We start from the raw sequence: 24,700 nt of genomic DNA, 5'->3' as shown, positions 1-24,700 counted from the left end.
TGTGCAAAACCTAATCATAACATGATCTATATCTGTTTCTTTTCCTACAAAAGAGAAGTTAATGCTATAGCCTACTGTCCTGGTTCCAGTTAGGACAGAGTTAAGTAGCTCATAGTAGCTGGTAGGGTGCTATGTTTTGGATTAGGATGAGAAGAGCGCTGATAACATGCTGATGTTTTAATTGTTGCAGAGCAGTGTTTACACCAGGCCAAGGACTTTTCGGCTTCTCGCTCTGTCCTGCCAGCGAGCAGGCTGGGGGTGCAGCAGGAGCTGGGAGGGGACAGACCCAGGACAGCTGACCCAAACTGGCCAAAGGGGTATTCCATACCATCTGACGTCATGCTAAACAATATATAGGGGTGGCTGGCCGGGGTGGGGGGGCCGGCTGCTCGGGAATAGGCTGGGCATCGGTCAGCGGGTGGTGAGCAATTGCATTGTGCATCACTTGTTTTCTTACACATTATTATTGTTAATACTATTATCATTATCACTATTATTATTATTATTGTTATTATTATATTCCTTATATTCCTTATATTATTATATTCCTGTCTTAATAAACTGTCTTTATCTCAACTCACCGGCTTCACTTTCCCGTTTCTCTCCCCCATCCCAGAGAGGGAGGGGGGAGGGTGAGCGAACGGCTGTGTGGTGTTTAGCTGCCAGCCGGGTTAAACCACAACACCTACTTTCAGTTTGGAAGTTTGGAATGAACTAGGCATTTTCTAGCAGCTCATGCATGGCAAATCTGTGAACATGTTTCATATGATAAGTCTTATAAGCTGGAGTGGGTGAAAACTCCTAGGAGCACAGCAGGTTTATATAGATGAGGTCAGAAGACCTTATCTTAGGACTTAGGACTGAGTCAGAATTGGCTTCCCCTTACATTAGTCATTCGCTCTGGCTTGAGAAAAATGTGATTGAAATTGTGATGATTAGTACACTCAAAAAAAAAAATTGTACTTGTAGGATTTGGTTTCTTTTCAATCAAGAATACTTGAACGTGTTTGTAAAAGCTTAGGGTTAAATGGCAGTGCCAACAGAAGGCAGTTAGACTTAATGATCTTAAGTCAATTTTCCATTAAATTCACAGCTCAAAAATTATTGTATGTAGTCTACCTTGTTGCAGTGTCGTTATAGGTCAGTGTAAAGGTGTAGGTGCACACGGAAGAGGCTTATATTACCACAGATAATGATGAGTCTGTTTCAAGTGTACGTTGAGAATGCCAGTTTTCCAAGTAAGATCCAACTACCTTTTACCAGAAATGTCAAATAAATCTGTAGGGAAAACAACTCTCATTTTTTGCAGTCTTTTGCTTAAGAAAAAAATAATATATCTGCAGTATTTATTTATTTATTTATTTATTTTCCTTTGTTCCACTTATTCAATTTTCCCAGGCTTGGAAGGTTTTGTATACTGCATGTTAATGTTAGCGTAGCAACCACATAACCACCAAGTGATTATATGAAGGTGCTTTATTCAGCGCTGGAAGCCGGGGCAGGTGCCCAAATCTGTCTTCAAGTCCCGTTACTTCCCAGCCGTTATTTATACATACAACATTGCGTCAGGTATACATATTCATTACAGGTTGCAACATCAGCCTCGCTTTTCATTCTAATTAGCTCCCCTCCCCTTTGCACATGCGTGGCGCACTCTGGTGGTCGTCCAGGTGGTCGTCCAGATGAAGTAAGGAGTCTTCCTCTTCGCTAAACTTTTCACCTTTCTATTCGACGCATGCTCTCTCCGCTCCTCGGTTCTGCTTCAACTCACTTCATCATCTCCAGGCCCTTATCCAAGGTCAGGTTGTACCTGTTCCCTCCCAGGGTTCCCCTTCAATGATTCTTTTGATTGTTCAATGTACTCCCTAAGTTTCCAGTATACATAGATTAATTGATAATGTAAGTACATTTAATAATATTTAATTATACCGTATGATCCATCACCTGAGAAACATTAATAGAACATCCATTCGATTCTCCCCAACACTAACATTAAAAATATCTTTCTTCATTGGAATTCTTCTTTTAAGAAATAAATATATAAATGAGTAAAAATCATGTTATTTGTGAACAATCTCTAGTCTGGATATCTAAAATTTTAAATATTCAAAACCCTTCTGCTTGCAGTATGTTCTATATTCTTCTGTCGTCTTAGCAGTGAACATTAGACTGCACTCCACAGGTTTTTTTAGGTCTTATTGTCTTCAAAGAAACTTCTAAAAATATAACAAAAAAATAACAGTACTACTAATTATACTACTAAAATATACTACTAAAAATAACAGTAATAAGAATAGAAGTATTTTGAAAAAATAAATCCTTTAATACAGTGCTATGTTATTGCTTTCTAGAATAGTTAATAAAAATATTTTTATAAGAATATTAAAACAAACTGTCAACAATTGTCTGGTGCACAATAGACACAGGTGTTGAAATATCCATCATTTATAGGTATATCATTATTTCACTATTTTAAAATATATCAAGGCTTTCTCCTTACCTCAGTGGATCTATCAGTGATTTGAAATTAAAATTGAAAGTTCGGTACAAAAAGTTACACTAGCACAGGAGACGCATAAAGCCTGTGAAGTCAGACAAAGCTCTATGTGTCCAGTAAGATTGAACATGCATATAGAAATAAACACAGAGAAGCTTAAACAATTAATATTTTTGGCTTTTGGAGGGATAAAGGGAAGCCAGAATGATGACCCTTTTTTTTTTATGACACAATTTTTTTTAGAACAATTGTGGTATGAACATGGAATATCTCTTAGAAAGTGCCCTCCCCTCCAATTTTGAACAAAAAAATACGTAAAAAGAAAATTCAATAGTATCAATTGTGATAAATTAGCGGGTGTTTGTTCATTGTCTTTAAAAGGAATTCAGAGAATCTGCTGAGAAGATAAGGTTTTGCAATTTACGACCTTGTTAAGGGGAAGACTAAGCAAGTAGATAGTGGGGAGGGGGTGTTGGATAAACGCCCTTGGTAAAACAAAGACTCTGTGAAATACTGTTTGCTGCTTTACTACCCTTGAACAGGAGCACAACGCATGATCATTGAAAGAAACAGAACGAACTGCGCAGCTTCAGAAGATTCAACAAGTCCTGACAAGCCGAAACTTGGATGCTATAAAACAGCGACACTGAAAAGGGAAAGTTGCGTGCTGTGATGGAGCGGAGACTCCCCAGCCGCCCAGCGCTGTTTTGCTTGTACCTGCTTACTTAATTAATAAATTATCTTCGACCAGAAAATGGCGTGGTCTCGCTTATAACATCAATAAAATAATCCCCCTAAGAATTCAATTTAGAAGGAATAAATTTGGTCTTGTAAATATTTTACTAATTCCACTCACTGACAATAGTGTGTTAATGAGTAAGAGAATTGTAGTTGTATATACACATTTATGTGTATACATTACCCAGATTTTATGTGTGTACATTATACAGATTTTATTTTTATTTTTTAAATACTTGAAAAAATAGAGACTATAAAAGAAAAAAAAAACATTTAGCAGAAAACACATAAGACACTGTTTTCAGATGACATTTCATTTTTTAAAAGCAGTTAAGGAACAGTATTTTCTCTGCATTTTCCAAACATGTGTAGGCCGATGCTCTTTGCTTGAAAAGCCAGATTCAGGAGTTCTCTTGTAAATGTACCCCAGATAATTAAGAGATGGGGTATGTAGTTTCTGGCTAGACAGAAAGAGTTGGGTGAGTCACAGGGGAGGTTCGCTACTCAGGTTGACCCTGTTGGAGCTTTCTGAAAACAGTCTCAGATTCCAAACACTCTCAGCTGTCAGGTACCATGTAACTTCCAACTGTCAATTAAGTGGATGAATTTTGCATATTTCCTGGAGAATATGGCTCATCCATGCTCCTACCTGTTTGTGCTGGGAAATTTGGGTGTTGGCTGAATCCTTTTGTTCCAGTGATAGAATCAGGGCTGTGACATTAGTGACAGGTCTTTAGTCTATAGCTGCCTTTCAGAAGTTGTCACAATATACTGAACTCCAACATTTGTCATCCGAATAAAGTGTCTTCATTTGCAGATGTTACAAAGTCATCTTAAGAATTGCTTGGATGCATTGGATGACAGCCACACAAGGAAAAATATTGATATTGAACTCCTGCCTGCAAATCTAAACCCTGTCTTCCCAAAGAGCTGGGCTCTTCATTGATTGGGGGACTCAGTTATATGTGTCTTTTGCAAGAGGTCTACCATCAGAAAAAGATAATCTCATTTTTACCAGATCTTTACTGAATCTGTAAGGTGTATCTGGTGTTTGAGGCACAAAATGAAAATTCCTTTAGGTGAGAAGTACTGAGGTCTGTGACTGTGGCAGTACTGTTTGGATTTTTTTAGCAATTTACCATCTGAGAGTATTTCATACAGGTTAGATAATTGAAATTGGGGAGGAGGCTATTTTCTTTGCCCAAAACTACATGATAGATTTAGCAGATGTATTTGTTTGCTGTAGCACATCGTTTTTAGCAGAGGAAGACACACAGAAATTCCTTAATATTGCAGCATACCCACATGTGTAACATACTTTTAGGGTAAAGTTCCTATTTCCTCTCTGTCCTACTAGGAAAGAAAGAAGTCTCTTCAGAGTAAAACAGCGAGTTATGATATACCCATTTAATGTTAAATGTAGCTTCAGAGGATGAGAGGAGTCATCTAACATATATTACTTGTTTATCTTGTAATATTTAGTTCTGAATTAAGTGTCTAAAATTTAGTAATCTAAGTGAGAAAAATACGAATCCCATGCTGTGTGATTGTGGCAACAATTACCATAGCTGTGTTAAGCAGGTGGGTCCATGAAAAGGAAAAAAAAAAAAAAAAAGGATGGAATTTCAGTAAGAGATTTTTTTTTGTTTGCGTTTTTTTTTTTTTTTAATATATATATCAGTATTGAGGTGCTTTTTTTTTTTTGAAATAGTGGATTTGAGATTTTAATTCTTTTTAATATCTCTATTTTTTAATTTTTTATTTCTATTTTTATATATTAATATCTATTTTTAATTTCTAGATCTTCAAAATCCTGTGTCTGTGCATGCAGAAATGCAGAAAGAGCATCCTGAATGCAGTTTCCTTGCTTAAAATTCTAAGTCTAAAATTCTAAAAATTTCTAGCCAATAAGGGCACAGATTAATTACAGAAAAGAGATATGGTTTAAATTTCAGGAAAATATTTTTAACAATAGAAACTGAGGAGAACTTTATATGAAATGATTGTGGAAAGCTGTATGGTTAGAGAAGAATACGAAAATAGGGAAAAGTTTCTTCCCTTTAGTATTTACGGACAAATCTGGTAAGTATCTGAAAATAAAAAGGTATAGCAGGTTCTGAACTACGGTAGGAAAATAGACAAGATGGCCTTTTGAGGTTCCTTCTGACAGCACTGTACTTGTATAATGATCACATTACAGAAGATTTAGCAGGGTTATTGATATTTAATCCAGAAGAGGTATAATTATTAGACTAATTAGGCTTATAGGATAATTTAAGTTGGAAAGTACTACTGGAAGTCGTCTGGCCCAAACACCTGCTTTAAAGTTCGATCAGGTTGCCTAGGGCCTTGTCTACCTGAATTTGAACATCTTAAAAGACAGAGTCCACACCTTTATTTCTTCACATCTCTCAAGGAAAAAAAAAAATATATATATATATATATATTTGTATTTGGTTAACGATTTAGTCCTGTTGTTGCAGATTGTCACCACTGTCATCATTCTTCTTCAGGATAGGCAAATCCATCTCTCTCTACTCCTTGTGTGAAACTTGATGGAGTGATGATAAGTGTGCTTGCTCCTCAAAACACTGTAGACATAAATAAAATCTCTTCAGATTTGTCTGGGCAAGAGATAACTGGGTGCTTTTGATAATTATGCTCTGTGACCTTGTGTTTTAACACCTTTCCTTGCATACTTAAACAAGGAAAAGGAACAGTTTCTGGTTGCATGGTACCAGGAATGAAAAATAATTTTAAAAAGTACCGCAGGCAGAAGAATAGAGCAATTACAAACTCTGTCAGAGATGATACTCTCTGGGAATGCAAAGACAATTGAAAGAAGACTCCTGGAGGGAATTTCCTACACTGCTTGTCCTATATCTGCAAGCAACAAGAGCTAGTAAAATGGAGATAATCCAAAGGTTACCACCTTTGGCTCTTTGCCTTATTTGGTTCTGTGCATCACAGGATGTATTCAGCAGTTTTCAGTTAAACAGAGAAGGTTGAATACAACACAGTTATTCAGCTGACAGGGAGGGTTATTAAATGCTGTGCAACAGTATCATATGGACTTAGGGACTGAAAAGCATTGCTGTTGAGAGTTAAAGAAGCCAAATTTTTCAGAGGGCAAGTGGTTGAGTATCTGATTAAAAAAAATAAAAAATAAAAAATATTTACTACCTTAGAGTGGAGCAGGAAAATTTTTGACAACCTTTTGCAAAACAACCAAGATATTTTCTGCAGGGAAAGCCTAAAGACCAAATGCTTGTTAGACAGTGCTCAGACTGTCTTCTGGAGGTAACTGAGAATTCAAACAGCCCAAACACAAAGGACAACATTTTTGAAAGGAGCAAAAATGTTCACTACTCTGCAAGTGAGCTAAAATGCGAGTTTGTTACTACCAAGCTTAAAACAAATGTCAGCCCCCATGGTGTTATCATAGTGGATCTTGTCTTTCTTTGTAAGGAAGGGAGAATGTCAGATAGAGGAAAGTATCTAGGGAGAAAGTTGAAGATGCTTTCCAGAATAAGGAAACTTTCAGAAGAACACAGACTAGAGTGACAGAGACTCAGCTGTCCCATAAGTTGTCATTAGAAACATTAGACATGAAGATGACCTAAAACTATTGGGCAAAGAGGTGATAGTCAAGGTATTTTTCATCATAGAACAGACTGAGGAATGCTGAAATTTGATTCTCTAGGTTGCTTTAGGTTGTGCTGTTGAAAAGCACAAAATTTCATTGCAGAGACGCAAGATGGTTAAGCTCAACATCAGAATTAAAACATTTTTTGCTAACAAGGTAAAAGATTTTGAATTCTTTGGATATTTCTCTCTCTTTCTACTGTCAGACTGTCAAGAGGTTAAGATGACACATGGTCTGTGCTAGCCGAATCATGCTGAGGGTCTTATTGTCTGAGATGTTCTCACCACATTACTTCAGAGTTTGAGGGTGGTATTCTTGCCTTGCCTGGTTTCTCCAGGCATGGTCAGATTCTGGGAAGGGGTCTCCTCTGGTATTTTGTCACTGGAGTATGTCAGCTTTGCTCTGAAAGAGCTCTAGGCTCACCTCCAAGTGACCTCTCTAAGTAGCATCAACGGTATTGCCGATAATTTATTAGTTCTGTGGCCTTAAACTTTTGTTCCTTCACTTAGGCATTACTTGTAAAGTGGATGTGATTTGTATTTGTCTCTTCCAATTGCTATATTTGCAATTTGATAGTTGTATAAAAACAATCTCAGGAGTTGGTTTTTTTTTTTGTTTGTTTTGTTTTGTTTCTTTGCTTGTTTTTGTAAAGCTTACCTGAGGGTGCTGGGGAGCTAAATGCTGCAATCTACCTTTGTAAGTTCTTCCTGAAATTTACTTATGAGTTCATTGCAGAACACAACTTCCCACAAGGTCACACATCCATCTGAAGAATGTAATTAAAGTAACCTGATCCCATCGTTTAATATGACTTTTAAAGAGACTATATTTTTAAGTTGATCCTTGCACCATATACTGTTTCGATTCAATGTTTCAGTTTGCTTCAGTTGTGCAGGTAGTGCACTAGAGAGATGTCTCTTACACACACTCCTCTTTCTTGTCTTCTTGTCCGTACCTTCCCATATACTGTACCCTGTATATTCTAGTTCCTTGCTCTCCCTCCCTCTCTCTCTCTCTCTCTTTTGTATTATGCTTGAATTCTCTGTAATAAATCCTTATCTCAATCGCTTATTCTAAGAATCCTCACACCAGCAGTGATTCATTGGTATATCTGAGATCATAATTTAGACCACTGTGTTCAGAAAGGCCTACGACAGCTGTATCTGTCCTTCAGGAAATATTTCATTGGTGCAAAATATTAACAGCGAGGTACACTGCAGTCTTCTCACTAGGGTCTGCTGTGATTAGATGCAGCATGATGGAGACTGACTTGGAAGCATGCATTATCATTAGAACAGTCCTTTTGTGAGCAAACAGAGAGGTTGATAAGTACATGAATATAAATTAGCTTGGTGGACTTGGACTAGTGTGGTCATTAGCTGGGTCGAGTGTTCCTATTCCATATAATTGTTTGGTGCACCTGAATTAATTTGAGTGTTTAAAAACTGCATATCAATTCTGTGTTGCAGGATGTAAAGCTTTAGACTAATCCCTTTAATACTCTTCAATATAAACACCTTAATCAAGCAACAGCTTTATAATTAGTTCTACTTTCAGACTAGATATAATTTACTCCTTTAATTACTCATAACTTATTCCAACTTTTAATCACAATGATTAGACATCAGAATGTAAACTTAAATGGTCTCTCATAGAAACTGGAAGAACTGCAAAGGACAAGTTTGTAAAAACCCGAGTTTACAGAACAAAGGTTCTGCCCTTCACACCTTTTTTTTTTTTTTCTGTGACTTCACTAAGAGTATTTATTTTTTCTGCCTTTTAATCATGTGATTAAAATCATAGGATTAAATGCAAGAGTTATATTATTTTTTAAGTGTTATTTTGATGGAATTATGTATATTTGATTTGTTGTGTATGAAAAATGCTAACATGATTATAATATCGCCTACATACAGTAAAACCCCTGAAAACCTAGTACAGATTACCTTCCCAAGATGGGCTGATCTATTCTCCTTTTTATCTGTTTTCCCAGTTAACATTTGGAAGAACAAATCATCTTCACAAGAATGTTTGGAATTTTCAGGTAACATTGTTTGGAGAACAGCATTTTAAATTGTCTTAAATTGACATTTAAATTAAATCTATTAAGACAATTATTTGTGTTAATTACATGTGTGGATTATACAAAAACATACCTGTTCAGCTTCAGTAAAGCTGTAGAAGAGAAACATGGCAAAGTATTATTAAATATTAATGAATATACTTTTAATAATCAATTGAACAGCACTTACTATATATTGACTCTCCTAACAAATTTTATGCTCCAAATTTATGTCCTGGCCTGACAAAATTCTTTTCATTTCAACCACTGGGGCTGAGAGAACACTACAAAATTAATATGTCTTTTTTCTCCTGCCTGATATGTTGTTGGCTCTATAGAAAAACTAGAAAGTAAACACTTATTCAACTCTCTTAGAAAAAAATAAAATAAAAAAAAATAAAAAAGCACACACATTTAACTACACATGTATACTTCATTAAAGCTATTTTGAAAGTATTATCTTACTTAAAGATAATACTAAAACTGCTCTACTGAAAAAATGGTATTAAAATGCATGTAATAGGACTCGTTAGTAAGGAAAATGTATTCTCTTACAGTTGCTGGTCCAGCAGTTGGTTCAGTTTGTCTTTATAGATATATTCCTTTGAGGTGATTGGTAATGACTAGCCCAAAGGCCTGGTACACTGCAAAGGACCCTTTTCATCAATACAACTTCTTGTTATGTCGAAGATGCTATGAAGGAGCGGTGATGTATGCCAGAAAGTGCTCAGATTTGGATAACTGGGGAGAAAGACTGTGGGACATGTGAATATCTCTTGACCAATGTGTTGGCTCAACCCCAGAAGTTCTGCTTCAGAGTAGAGCAGGCCCATTGGCAATTAATAGCATTGTATTTGTCTCAGACATCTGAAAATATTCATATTTAATGAATTTTGCAGTCCTTCAGGTTAAATGCCAACTCTAGACCAAAACTTGTTTTTAGTTTAGGGTAACCACAATTATATTATTCCAAACATGACTTCTGCAATTAAGTGATTTACAAATAAGTTGACATTTATTATTAGGTAAAAGACTGCAGCAATTCTCTATACAGAAGAAGTAATCCTTCTCAGTAACAAAAGTTACTGAAGAAGAGAAGGAAACCTGAGGATCAATATCAGAGGAGATGAAGCAGTAAGAAGTACCAGTAGTTGTGGGAGAATAAGAGTTGTTACCTCCTTATTGCTGTTCCCTCTCCTGTCTGGAGACTGACATATGCTTGGCTCCCATTCCCAGGTAGGTTTCTTCATAAAGTCCATGTTTGCATGTTTGGGGATAGGGAATGTGGTTTCTGGGACTCCCAAGGAGCCAGTGTGTGTGGCTATGCCAGACACTATACCCAGCACATGGTTTTCCTCACACAGTTATATTCTGAACCAGAACATCTCTGCCTTCCAGAAATACCCATCATACAACAGAAAGCATAAAGGCTGCTATGGTAAATGGCTGTGGCAGTGTTAAATCAGATTTTTAAACCAGAGTGTATTCTCTGCAATGGAAATTTGAATTAACACTATGTCTTTCAAATACTCTCCTCTTCATGACTCCTCACCTACTGTAATGCATTTGAATAAGACTGAATCTGCCACTGATCCGGATTAAGGAAGTCAAGACTAAATTTAAATTATATTGCCAATGAAAAGTATTGGAATTAAAATAGCAAAAGCTGATGTAGAGAATATTTGGTTAGGACGATTCAACATGTATTTCCTGTTTACCAACTTGCTTTTTTCATTATATATATATATATATTTAATGTTAACATTAATATGTAGCTCTTTCTTTCCCCTATTTTATAATTTCCTTACATTGTTGAATAAAAAATGAGGTTAAAATGGGGAACATTTCCTAAAATTCTACTTTTACTTCTTTTGATTTTCCCATCGGTGTGGTATTATCTAGTCAAAAAGACTTCCTCCAGCAGCCTTTTGGGAAGCGTTCTTTGTTAAAGGAAGTCTTTTATTTCACTCTACCAGGGAAACGAACCAATTTGATATGATCCTTTTATCACAAAGAAAGGGCACAACTTCTTTATTTTCAAGGTTGTGCATTTTTTCCAACTGTAAAACATACTCCACTATTGAAACCATAATTATATGCACTTGCCAATCAATCTTAACCTACTACAATACGGTTATGGCATTTTATCTAAAAAGTGAAGGATTAAAGGCTTTGACTGAAATGAAAGGTACACACAGCAGGCAGAGTATAATACACATTATTAGATTTCTAGAGAACTAGGTGTAGGAGGTAGGGTTATACCAATATTTGATTTTATTTATTTTTTTTCCCACAGGCATTAAAGTATTATTTAAGGATATCTGCAAAACATTTAGTGTGTGACATTTTGCTTTCCTTTTTGTTCTTTTAACAAACACTTGCAGGATCCCATTTATAAAAGGGTCATATAATGTATACAGTACATAATATTGGGAACTTATGTCTGAAAAAAAAATTAAAAACAAAAACGGAAAATAATGCCTTCTTAAGATATATGTGGTATATATATATGGTGTGTGTGTATATATATATATATACACATATATGATTTCTTATATGGTAGAAAGCTCTCATAATGTAGAAGAAATGTAGTCCATGTTTTTTACCAGCAGTATCAGTAGAGTTTGAAATCTGGAAGTTAAACCATGCCATTAATTATCATATCCCCAGCAAGAAATTGAGCTATGAGTTCTGTTCATTAGCTAACTCTGCTCTCAGTTTCCCAGAATAATGCAGAGCCATTAGCGTAGAGACCAAAAACAACAGTGAGACAAAATTCATGTAAATTAGACAATGAGAACATATTTGTACAATTTCATCTGGAAAACTGGTAAGTGGATTTCTATAAATACTTGGGCAGCTTTCACAGAACTAGGAAGGACAGGACATGCTGTGATTGGTATCACTTCTGCATCATGTCCTGCATGGTTAAAAGTAACAGTGGAGAGGAGGGGCTTGATTAATCTGTCATTTTAAGTAACTCATCCAGGGCTAACCAAGATTAGACTACAACCTTACACCTTTTTCCTTTTTCACTTCTTGTAGACATTTTTTTTTTTTAATCAATAAAGCCCTGATGTAATTACAGAGATATTTATGAACTGTAAAAATTGGTATTGTTTAACATCTCCTTGCCTGACTGTTGTCAGAACCACAGGAACTAAAAGTTGCTGAATTTACTTGATCATTGTTCAACATCCTCAGTTAACAAGGAGCAAAATATACTGGAGTACAGTGCACTGGTTGGGCTGTTGGTGTCTTCTCTCTGGATTTCTCACTGGGATTTTGGTGCTGCAGAAAGCTGCCAAAATTCTCATTTGTCTTTTATCATCACCACCATCATTGCTGGAAACCAATATTTGAAGTAAATGAGAAGTCCACAGACATTGCCTTACAGCTGAAAAGGACACTAAGGACAGATCTGTAGAGTGCAGCAGTGGGATTTCCACGCAGAAATTTCTATATCTACTATTTCTATATCACATTATATTTTTCTATATCTCACCATAATTTCAGTTTCAGCAGTAGATAATTCTATGATTCTATGATTTGGGGATTGGATGAAGACTGTGGCTTCAGTACCCTGACCTAATGTTACAGTCATTGTCCAGCAAACACTGATATTTTGTATGAACCAATTTGCATTCACAGAATCATAGAACCATAGAACGGCTCAGGTTGGAAGGGACCTTAAAAATCAGCTAGTCCCAAACTCCTTGCCATTGGCAGAGACGTCACCCACTAGAACAGATTACCCAAGGCCTCATCCAACCTGGTCCTGAGCACCTTCAGGGATGGGGCATCCACAGCTTCTCTGGGCAATCTGTTCCAATGCCTCAGCACCCTCTGAGTGGAGAATTTCCTCTTAACATCTAATTTAAATCTCCGCTCTTTTAGTTTAAAACCATTCACACTTGTACTATCATTATCTGATTGAGCAAAAGGCTGCTCTCCGTCTATTTTATAAGCCCTCCTTAAGTATTGAAAAAAAGCAAAAAGTTACCCTGGAGCTTTCTCTTCTTTAGGCTGAACAGCCCCAGCTCTCTCAGCCTTTCTTCATAGCAGAGGTGTTCCATCCCTCTGATCACCTTCATGGCCCTCCTCTGGACCTGTTCTAACAGATCAACAGATCTTGTGCTGGAGGACCCAGACCTGGACACAGCACTCCAAGACCTCACAAGGGCAGAGCAGAGGGAAACAGCCCCTCCCTCCACCTGCTGACCACTCCTCTGTTGATGCAGCCCTGGATGCAGCTGGCTTTCTGGGCTGCAAGAGCACACTGATGGCTCATGTTGGGCTTTACATCCACCAGAACCCCTAGGTCCTTCTCTGCAGGGCTCCTCTCAATGAGTTCTTCTCCCAGTCTGTACTCATGTCTGAGATTGCCCCAACCCAGGTGCGGCACCTTGCACTTGGATATGTTGAACCTCATTATATTCACATAGGCCTACTTCTCAAGCTTGTCCAGGTCCCTTGGGATGGCATCCCTTTCTTGTGTTGTATTGACTGCATCACTCAGCTTGGTGTCATCTGCAAACTTGCTGAGGGTGCGCTTGATCCCACTGTCTATGTCATAGATAAAGATATTAAACAACACTTTACTTTTCACTGGCCTCCACCTGGACATAAAGCCTTTGATTACCTTTCTGTGGGTGAGACCTTCAAGCCAATTGCTTATCCACTGAATGGTCCATCCATCAAATCCATCTCTATCCATTTTGGAGATCAGGATGCCATGTGGGACCGAGTCAAATGCCTTACACAAGTCCACATAGATGACACTGATCGGTCTTCCTTTGTCAACTGTCCTATTGGTCAGGCATGATTTACCTTTGGTGAAGTCTTTCTAGCTGTCTCAGATCACCTCTTTGTCTTGCATGTGCCTTGCTTGACATTGCTTCAAGGAGGATCTGTTCCATGATCTTCCCAGGCACAGAACTGAGGCTCACCAGTCTGTAGTTCCTCAGGTCCTCCTTTTGAACCTTTTTAAAAATGAGAGTGATGTTTGCCTTTTTCCACTCACCAGGGACTTCTCCTGACTGCCAGTTTTTGTTTTTGTTTTTGTTTTTGTTTTTGTTTTTGTTTTTGTTTTTGTTTTTGTTTTTGTTTTTGTTTTTGTTTTTGTTTTTGTTTTTGTTTTTTTCTTTCAGATATGGTGGAGAGAGGCTTAGCAAGTACATCAGATAATTTCTTTAGGACTCAAGGATGCACATCTCCAGGCCCCATAGACTTGTACCTGTTTGTTTTCATCAGCTGATCTTGAACCTGCTCTTCCCTTACAGTGGAAGGGACTTTGCTCCCCCAGCCCTCATCTATGGGTTCAGGGAAACGAAAGACTTGGGAAGCCTGAGAGACCGTGAAGACTGAGTCAAAGAAGTTGTTGAGTACCTCAGTCTTCTCCACGTCACTTGTTACCAGTTCACCTTTCTCATCCATCAGAGGACGAACAGTCCTTGACCTTTCTTTTCTGTCCAATGAATCTATAGGATACTTTCTTATTATTCTTTGCATCTCTTGCAAGCTCAGTTCCATCCATGCTTTGGCTTTCCTGACCTCATCACTGCACTTCCAGATAGCATCCCTGTGCTCTTCTCAGGCCACATATGTCTGCTTCCACTGCCTGTGCATTTCCTTCTTGCACCCCATTTTGACAAACAGGTTCTTGCTCAGCCATCCTGGTTTTCTGCCTTCCCTGCCCACTTTCTCATGTAGCAAAATGGAAAGTTTTTTTGCTCTAAGGAAAACATCCTTAAAGAGTTGCCAGTTCAAGTTCTGTAATGACAACATTATATTTAAATGTCAAAATTTTGATCATCTTTGATGGAGAAAGTTTTTATTACTCCTATTTTCAGATGAGGAAAAAAAGTATTGCACGTTTTATCTTCCAATAAATATTTGTGAAACATTGGGCTAGAAAAACTTGACAGAATGTGATGTTTGAATGGCTAATCACTGGATTTTTTTAATTTTTTTTTTTAAACTTCAAGCTTTTCATTTAATTCAGTAATTATCCCCTGCCTTCTTGCTCCAGCCTCTCTGTGCCAAAGTGTAGAGTATTGCCTAGAGCCTAGTTCTCTAAATTTCACAATTGCACTGCTTTTGTTTGTTGGTTTCACTTAGTTTGATTTTCAGGAGACTTCTCTCTACCTTATCTGTACAATGAAACAGTAAAGAGATCCAGAGTACTACAGGAATATTCAGAGGAAAGAATAAGACTGCTGTGTTAACCTGAGTTTGTAGTGTTTCTCTTGAAAGACTGTACAACTTGACAGCCAAATATAAAAGAGAGAAAAATTAAGTATTTCTTTATGCAATTTATGACACCACTTCCAGACACTCCATTAGTATTTAAACACAATATTTTTGTCCACATGTTCTTTTTATTTATATGATTGTACAGGTTGTTTTTGCTCAATCTTATACCTAAAACATCAGTGATTGATCATAAGTTCTTTTTTCCCTGTGCTATATTATTCAGTCAAAAATGGATACATGTTTATACTGCTATCTATACAAATCATATCATTATATATAAATGTAAAGAAATTTTAAACTTAATGCATAAATAGAGTAGCACACTATCTGATCTCCTAGAAACACAGTCCTCTTCCCGCGGAAAAGATACCCATTAACTGTTGCTAAATTGTGAAATGAAACTAAACTACACCAATAAAATAAAATAAAATTTATAAAATGAAAAAAGCACCAATTTTTATGTTGAGCAGCTAAGTCAACTGTTTGTATCTGAGAGGTAAATTGTCGTAGACTTAATTATATAAGATTTTTGCCCATGGTTTCGACAAATATTTTTGATTCCTGTGCAACTAATCAGGTTGTTTTGGCAAAGCTGACTTGGAAATATTGTTGGAATTCTTGCTGGTGTGGGGGTTGAAATAGAAACAGAAAGCAAGGCAGCAAATGAGTGGTGTTGGCATCACATTCTGAATTGTTTCCCATTCCTATGAATTTAGACCTAGAATGTCTCCTAGGTCTGAATGCCTAATGAGTGTATGTGCATGGCTTTTCTGTACAGATCTCTCTGGTGGAGGAGGCACAGCAGAAACATGAATTAGAGTTTCCCATACTCCATGCAGACAAATTGTTAAAGTCATTCCAATACCTCCTTGGCTTGAAAGCCTCAGGACAGTTCATTTCAGTCCCATTTTTTCAGTGAAAACATTTCAAAGGTCTCACGTTTGTTTCAAAGCACAAATGAAACAAGTGATGAAAATATTTTAAATGTCATGGAATAAATTCAGTTTCTTCTCAGCATTAGCTGTAATGATGTCTTGAGTATATTCAGAGGCCTTAGTAAGAAGTGAGAAGATTTCAAAGTAGGAAAAATAATTAATCAGTTATATATTTAATCAAAACTAAAATCCCTTACTGAATTTCTATGTGATATAGTTACATTTGACTTGGCAAGAAGGGAAAAATTTGGCTTGGTCTTTATTTTCAAACATCTTCTCTCAGAAAATCATACTGAAAAGATGTATGTTTAATGAAACAGTAGTCCCACAGCACTTACAGAACCTTGCTGATGTTCACTAGATTCACTAGAACAGTATTGATTTGCCATCTCCTTTTCTTTATGGAAAGCTGATCCTTTAGCACAGTGTGGTTTTCTGCTTTTCAGCTCCAAGGCAACAATAATGTCTCAACATGATTACAGAGCTTCCTGCAGACAGATGGGACTAATCTCAGTGCTTCACCAATTTAGTAATCTATTCCAATCAGGACTTGATGGGTTTGATAGACCATCTGTAGCCAAGTGAGACAGATTCAAGACAGGTCAAAAACTGGGCAGTTTTAAGAGAATCTTTCGGCTGCTGCATATAGATAACTGGGGGGGAATGGGGAAGGGGGGCAGGGTAAGACTAAGGAAACCTCACATGTATCCCCAGTACTGTAGAAATAAAATTCTTTTTTATCTGTGTTACTAAGATTGTGATTGGAAAAATTGAGTAAAACCCTTCATATGAGACTTTATGAGTTGAAAGGGGCAGACAAAACTGTATGCAAATTGTGTCCAATTCAGGTGAATATTTTTGAAGAGATGTTTCATTTCAAAGTACTACCAACAAAATTAATTGCTTTTCAGATAAAACAAGGCATTTTTTGAGTACAGAACATTTCATTTCATTGAAGTAGAGCTGGAAAAAACAATATTTTGAGTTGCCTGGAGATAACTTTTTCATTCTCCTTTTGCAATTCAAGCAAAATAATCTATAATAGCTTGTTACACTTAGAGCTCCATTAATAACAGCCACATTCAATAAATACACATTCATGTATATTTCTTTTCTAACATCTGCATGTTAATTCTGGTCTTAGGTTTGAAAAAAGGTTTTGTTTCAATGCATGATGCTGTCCATGCAGTTTTGTTGATTTCATTGGGAGTTTGAGGTCAACAGTTCTGTTTGCAAGTTCACACCTGACTGGATTGCTATGACCATTAGCCAAGTGGAAGTGTAGTACCCTCTATGTATTACGCAAAGTGAATTAAAAAGGCTTTTAAAATGCACAGACCCTAATTATTGCTTTGCTACTTAGCAGAAGTAACAGATGCAGCAACAAAAGCCTCCACCTCTCCTTCTCATGTCTTGTACATAAAACAAAATCACTTCTCCTCTATGTTTTAGGAGAAATAATGTTCTACACTTAAGTATCACAGATCCAATCCCCATTTTTTTTAGTTTTTTTTTTCTTTTTTTAGCTCACATTGCCTAATCTGATTCAATTGTGTGTGAAAATGTTTAGATATATTCTAAACAACTACAGTGAAACAAGTCAATAACATTTTATATATATAATAACAGCTGTTTTTTTTTTACATAAGGTAAAAGTTATATGGAAAAAAGAAAAGTTATTGTGCTGCAATATTAATTTAAAGCTATTGCAGTTTCTGTATATTCTTCAGATAATCCTTGTCTTTCAACAGCTCTCCTTAACTGTGAGAATTAAATGACATTTCCTTAATCTTTCCAAGCTAATTTGCCATAAAGTTAAACTGTAAACAGTAGCTGTTAATCTGAAAGTTTTATCTAGGATTTCAAAGAATAGGTTTATGAATGTTTTTAAAATAACCTTTGATACTGGACATAGAAACTTAATGTTTCCTATTCTACTTCTGGTGTTGTAAATCAAGGAAAATCTTTCTGCAAACTGCTTAGTGTATAAAAATATTTTTTTCCAGTGTGCATCCATTTGTTGGTGTAATATTTTTGAAATGAACAAGGGAGTGAAACTTTGTTTCACTTAAACTTTCAGGAAAGTAATTAATATAACCTGGTGAGCTTTTAATAAATACATGTACTTAGAGCAAACAATGGTAAAAATTTTGAAATGTAATTTGTGATAGTGTGTTATTTCTGGTCTTTTCTTCTCAAATCCCTTCCAACATAACCACATCAAACTACAAGTCTTCCTTGAGTGGCTTCTTAGCCTGAAGTTTTTTGAGTAAGTTCTTTGGTTTAGCTTGGTTTTGCAATCTAATCACTATTGCATATAGATGAATTCACCACTGAGCATTAATGACATGTTAGAACAAAGTGTGAAAAAAGTTAAAGGAAATGACTGTCTTTAATAAACATAAAAGGCCCCTTCTCCTTCTCAAATTTTTGATTCAAGGATGCCTCCACATGAATAGACTCAAAGACAGAGAAACACACAATAAGAGGTCTGCTTATACGGTTTGTTAAACACAAGATAGAGCTGTACTGTACAACCCCTGCTTCTGTCATGACTAGAAAAGTAATAACATGTTTAGAAAAGAACATGTTTTAATGAAGATGCATCTGAAGCAGGGAAGGAAAGGAAATTCTTCCATCTAAACTGTCATAGAAGACAGTCTGAACACAACCATGCTCATTTTCTGCAATCTGCAGGGATAAAAATAGTCAAATTCTAATTAATTTTACAAGCTTACTGCAACCAGAAATTTCTCCTTCATTAAACTCTGTCCATTACATTCACTGACCTTCACTCTGCAAACATCCTCCCCCCAAGAAGACGTTCAGTGGGAATTCTGATTTATGTTTCTTCTGTTAGAGTCAGATATGAGATAACTTGCTCTCAGCTTTAATTTAGCTTCCCGGAAAAAGGGAGAAGCTTTTTGAGAAAGCAAGAGAGGGAGGGGAAAAGGGAGAATCTACTTAAAAATCAGTGACATATGAAACCCACCAACTGTTTCTAATTGTTGTGAAAGTGTAAGGTAACTCTAAAATCTGTATAAGGCACTCAGTCATGTATAATCCAATTTTGCATTGCATTTCAATAGAATCCAGAGAAGAAAAAATATTAATCTTCATTTAAAATGTTTATTGCTTATAGTATAAAAATACACATTTTTGTCTACAAATTAGCTTCTGCTTGGTACATTCTTTAAAATTTTTAAAATTAGTTAGACAGTAGAGACAGTATAGTTTGGAAAACTGTGAGTCTAAGGAAGGCCTTCCTAAGAAGAGTGTAAAAGATAGGACAGATGATAGTAATGGTATATCAGAAACTTCAAAAGTTTGTGCTGCAGCAAAGATGTTTCCTACTGTCTTTTTTCACTTGTCAACAATTCCTTCTGTACCCCAGATGGAGTAACTGACATGAGCCTAAACACATTGGTAAATTGGGCAAACACTTTGAACAGTAGTTTGAAATCAAAAGAATAAAGGTGATTTAGATGAGAGGAATTATTCTTCCTGTCTGTTGCAAAGGACCGATATGGGAAGAAGACTGAGTTGTTAAATGTAAGTATAGGCAAGGAAAAAATACGAGTTTATTCAATTATCAGCTGTATGTAAAGCTTTCCATTGATGTTAATGAAACATCTTAACTGCTTAAATATAACTATCACAAGACTTGACAACTTCAGTGTAATGCCTGGTGAGGAGGAATGAAATGAAAGTGAATGAAGTTCATCATATATGCTTGATAAACAAAGGAAGAAGAAAGACCTCCCCTGGCTGAAGAGGTTTGGGTTAGAGGTAATTTAGGCAAGCTAGACACCCATATATCTATGGGGCCCAATGGGATGCACCCAAGGGCGCTGAGGAAACTGGTGGGCATTATTGCTAAGCCACTCTATCATCTTCAAAAGGTCATGGAGAACAGGAGATGTGCCTGAGGACTGAAAGAAAGCGAACATTACTCCAGTGTTCCAGAAGGGTGTGCTGGGTCTGGCTGGGATGGAGTTAACTTTCCCTGCAGCAGCCCATACAGTGCTGTACTCTGCATGTGTAGCTAGAACAGCATTGGTATCACACCAGTGTTGTCTATTGCTGTGTAATACTAGAACTGCATCAGGATTCTCTCCAACCCCCCAAAGAGCCAGCAGGCTGGGGGTGGGCAGAAGATGGGGAAAGGATATCACTAAGGCAGCTGTCTTAAATTGACCAAAGGGATATTACATGCCATGTGATGTCACACTAAGAAATAAAAGGTGGGAAAGGGGAAGGGTGGGGAGAGGGGGGCTTTCATTATGGAAGTGTCTGTCCTCCCAAAGAACCTCTATGCTTATCGAGGCCCTGCTTCCCAGGACATTGATGGGAAGCAGAGAGTAACTGCTTTTCTCTGTCTGTGCTTCCAGGTGGCTTTTATTTATTTATTTATTTATTTTCCGCCTCTTCCTTTTCCCTTTAATTAGATCATTCTTATCTCAAACCTTGAGCCCTTTGTGTCATATTTTCTCTCCCTTCCCCTTTGAGGAGGGGGAGTGAAAGAATGGCTATGATGGAGCTTGGCTGCCCACCCAAGTAAAACCACCACAAAGGGCAAGAAGAAAGAACTGAAAGACCCAAGAAACTACAGGCAACTCAGCCTCACGTCCATCCCTGGAAAGGTGATGGAGCAGCTCATCCCTGAGGCCATCTCTTAGCCTGCGGAGGAAAAGAAGGTGATCAGGAGCAGTCAACAAGGATTCATCAAGGAGAAGTAATGTTAAACCAACCTGATAGCCTTCTATGATGACTGTCTGGATAGATGAGGGGAAAGCAGTGGATGTTTTCTGCTTTGACTTCATCAAGGCTTTCAACACTGTCTCCTATAACACCCTCTTGGGCAAGCTCTGGAAGTGTGGGATCCTTGAGTGGGGTGGATCAAGAACCGGCTGGACAGCAGGGCTCAGAGGGTTCTGCTCAAGGGTGCTGAGACTAGTTGGAGGGCTGTGGCTAGTGGTGTTCCCCAGGGGTCAGTACTGGGCCCAGCGCTATTCAACTTATTCATCAATGAGCTGGATGAAGGGACAGAGTGCACCCTCATCAAGTTTGCAGACCACAAAGCTTGGTGGTGTGGCTGACACACCAGAGGCCTGTGTGGCCATTCAGAGTGACCTGGACAGACTGGAGATTTGGGAGGAGAGACCTCATGAAGTTCAACAAAGGCAAGTGCAGGGTCCTGCACCTTGGGAAGAACAAACTCAGGCACCAGCACAGGTTGGGGGCTGACCTGCTGGAGAGCAGCTCTGCAGAGAGGGACTTGGGAGTCCTGGTGGACAACAAGTTAACCATGAGTCAGCAGTGTGCCCTTGTAGCCAAGAAGGCCAGTGGTATCCTAGTCTGCATCAGGAGGAGTGTGAATAGCAGGTTGAGAGAGATGATCCTTCTAGTCAGCTCTGGTGAGGCCACACCTGGAGTATTTTGTGCAGTCCTGGGCTCCCCAGTACAAGAGGGATGTAAAACTTCTAGAGAGGGTCCAGCGTGAAGATTAAGGGATTGGAGCATCTGTCCTATGAGGAAAGACTAAGCGAGTTGGGCCTGTTTAGCCTAGGGAAAAGGAGATTGAGAGGGGATCTTATCAACCTCTATAAATACCTGAAGGGAAAATGTAAAGAGGATGAGGCCAAACACTTCTCAGTGGCCAGTGATAGGACAAAGAGTAATGTATATGAATTGAACCACAGGAGGTTTTGTCACCATATGAAGAAGAACTTTTTCATGGTTCAGGTGACAGAGCACTGGAACAGGCTGCCAAGAGAGGATGTGGAGTCTCCTTCTTTGGAGATATTCAAAACCAGCCTGGATGTGATCCAGTGTAACATGCTCTATGTGACCCTGCTTGAGCAGGGAGGTTGGACCTCACTGGAAGTTCCTTCAAACCTCAACCATTCTGTGATTCTGTGATTCTGTGATTCTGTGAAAGCTAGAATAGGATGGGTTAAGGAAACACATTATTTTCCATGTGTTTGTGAGCTATTCTTGGTCTGAAGACAGTGGCTTGTGTGTTCTGGGCCTGGGAGAAAGTAGTAAGATACTTAACATTTGGATGAGCCGGGTTTTAACCTGTTTCCAGCCTGAAAAGCAACAGTTAAGGGGTTGTACAAGAAGCAAGAAATCCAAAGGAGTTTCTAAAGTCAACATATGGGGAGACACCAAAGTGGAGTTAAGAGAAACAGAAATGTGGGATATATTGGAAAATAAAATGTATTCCCTTTCTTTTCTCTCTGTCCTTCCCCACCACCAAACTGAAAATGTCTTTCTGTCTGAGCATTGCGTGTAGCTACTACAGTCCAGTGTCCTTTTCCGTAAACAAAGATACTCTTCACTCAATTAATATCTTTTCCAATGCCATCATAAGATATTAGAGTGAAAAACAAGCTGATTTAATAAAAGCCATTTTTATTTATTTAGAAAGTTTAATTACCAAAAGGGCTGCTGAGAAATAGCGATGTTACGTTTCAGATAAAATCATAAAATCATTGCTAAAGAAATTACGAATCATGAATTTGAGATGAATAGAAAGCTTCTGTAGGTAACTAAGTCTTCTGAAGATTGCACTGACATTTGTGACAATATTGGAAAAACTGCTTAAACAATTTTTATTTTTATTTTTAAACCTGGTCAGTTACCTTTATTCTAATATAAAACATATTTTGCATTAAAAATAAATTCTTTCTTGTGACCTCTGATCACAATGACAGTCAGAAGCAGGCATTAGTATTTCCTGTTGTGCTAAAATAGAACACCTCCTGTTAGAAAGGAAAAAGATAGCTATTATGTTCATGAAATAAAATTTAAAAAAAAAAAGCAGAGTACAAAAGCAGTAAAACCACCATTTTACTTCCTTATGACACAGTTTATGACAAAATGAGACAATGAAAAATATGCTCATCTATAAAATTAACTAAATGTAATTAAATTGGGTAATGGGGCATTTATAATATGCACTTTTCAAAAACAAACAAACAAAAAGATAGTTTATGCTTAAAATCATGTTTCTGCAAGGTATTTTGCCCATGGGATCACAAACAGGTGGACATACAGTCCATTTCCAACTCACATATATTGTTAGACCTCTTCCATGATGAAAACAGGCATAAATAGTTGAATGTCTTTGAGCATTTCAAGAGAATTGTAGGGATTTCTTATGTAAGAATCATAGTTTTTGATTTGGAGATTGGCCTACATTTTTGTAAGTCACTTATTTGGATTATTTAATAAATGTATGGATTGATTAGTGAAATTGTGAAAAATCTAAGTCCATCTGTACCTGATCAAATAATCACTATATAACTGTGATTATAACAAGATGTTTTGATTTTAGTCTGAAATGGTATATATCTTCAAAGTAATAGAGAGAATTTAGTTTCAAATACAACTTTGTGTTTTTTCACAGGATTTTCTAAAGTCAGCTAGTTAAAACAATTGTATTTTTACTTTAAGCTTGTTTCTTTTGAAAATCTAATTTTCGATACAAAGGTTAGTGAAGAATTTATGCATGCAATAATATCAGTATGATTTCTTAAGTCCTGGTAACCTATGAAATTATCTTAGGAAGAACAAATATTCGTTAGTTGTAGTCATTAAAAATACAGTAAATTTTTGATCTGCATATATAAATAGTATTTCTTTCTTTCTCTCTCTCTTTCTCTCTCTTCCTTCCTTCCTTCCTTCCTTCCTTCCTTCCTTCCTTTCTTTCTTTCTTTCTTTCTTTCTTTCTTTCTTTCTTTCTTTCTTTCTTTCTTCCTTCCTTCCTTCCTTCCTTCCTTCCTTCCTTCCTTCCTTCCTTCCTTCCTTCCTTCCTTCTTCCTTTCTTCCTTCTTTCTTTCTTTCTTTCTTTCTTTCTTTCTTCTTTCTTTCTTTCTTTCTTTCTTTCTTTCTTTCTTTTCTTTTCTTTCTTTCTTTCTTTCTTTCTTTCTTTCTTTCTTTCTTTCTTTCTTTTTCTTTTTCTTTCTTTCTTTCTTTCTTTCTTTCTTTCTTTCTTTCTTTCTTTCTTTCTTTCTTTCTTTTCTTTCTTTCTTTTCTTTCTTTCTTTCTTCTTTTCTTCTTTTTCTTTCTTCTTTCTTTCTCTTTCTTTCTTTCTTTCTTTCTTTCTTTCTTTCTTTTCTTCTTTCCTTCTTTCTTTCTTTCCTTCTTTCTTTCTTTCTTTCTTCTTCTTTCTTTCTTTCTTTCTTTCTTTCTTTCTTTCTTTCTTTCTTTCTTTTTCTTTCTTTCTTTCTTTCTTTCTTTCTTTCTTTCTTTCTTTCTTTCTTTCTTTCTTTCTTTCTTTCTTTCTTCTTTCTTTCTTTCTTTCTTTCTTTCTTTCCTTCCTTCCTTCCTTCCTTCCTTCCTTCCTTCCTTCCTTCCTTCCTTCCTTCCTTCCTTCCTTCCTTCCTTCCGTTTATACTTTAGGCTCTCCATTAAGACTAGGGAAACCTTTCAGTGCATTTATCTGGGATAAGATTAAGATATAACATTAAAGTTGCCAGTAAACAGCAAGAACTCTTTATGAAGATTTTTTTAGTAAGTAATTTAGGCTGAAGATCCCCACTCAAACACCATTCTGTTTA

General features: G+C 37.0%; 1 long non-coding RNA gene across 3 annotated transcripts in view; it reads left to right on the top strand.

Moving 5' to 3' along the window:
* The first annotated feature begins 388 nt into the window (after positions 1-388).
* Positions 389-24,700, top strand: part of LOC308186375 — a 31,873-nt gene continuing 7,561 nt past the window's right edge. The window contains exons 1-3 of one of the 3 annotated variants that reach the window (XR_013944041.1): positions 389-421; positions 8,875-8,925; positions 9,969-10,179. This is a non-coding gene — a long non-coding RNA (uncharacterized lncRNA). Of the gene's footprint in view, positions 422-2,010; positions 10,180-24,700 lie in introns of those variants that run through there. The other 2 variants (XR_013944043.1, XR_013944042.1) reach the window with 2 other exon arrangements.

This window comes from Anser brachyrhynchus (genome assembly GCF_964034855.1).
Source record: "Anser brachyrhynchus genome assembly, contig: SCAFFOLD_392, whole genome shotgun sequence".
Lineage (NCBI taxonomy): Eukaryota > Metazoa > Chordata > Aves > Anseriformes > Anatidae > Anser > Anser brachyrhynchus.
The sequence above is the reverse complement of the archived record's forward strand: the minus strand, read 5'-3'. Positions and strand labels throughout refer to the sequence as shown.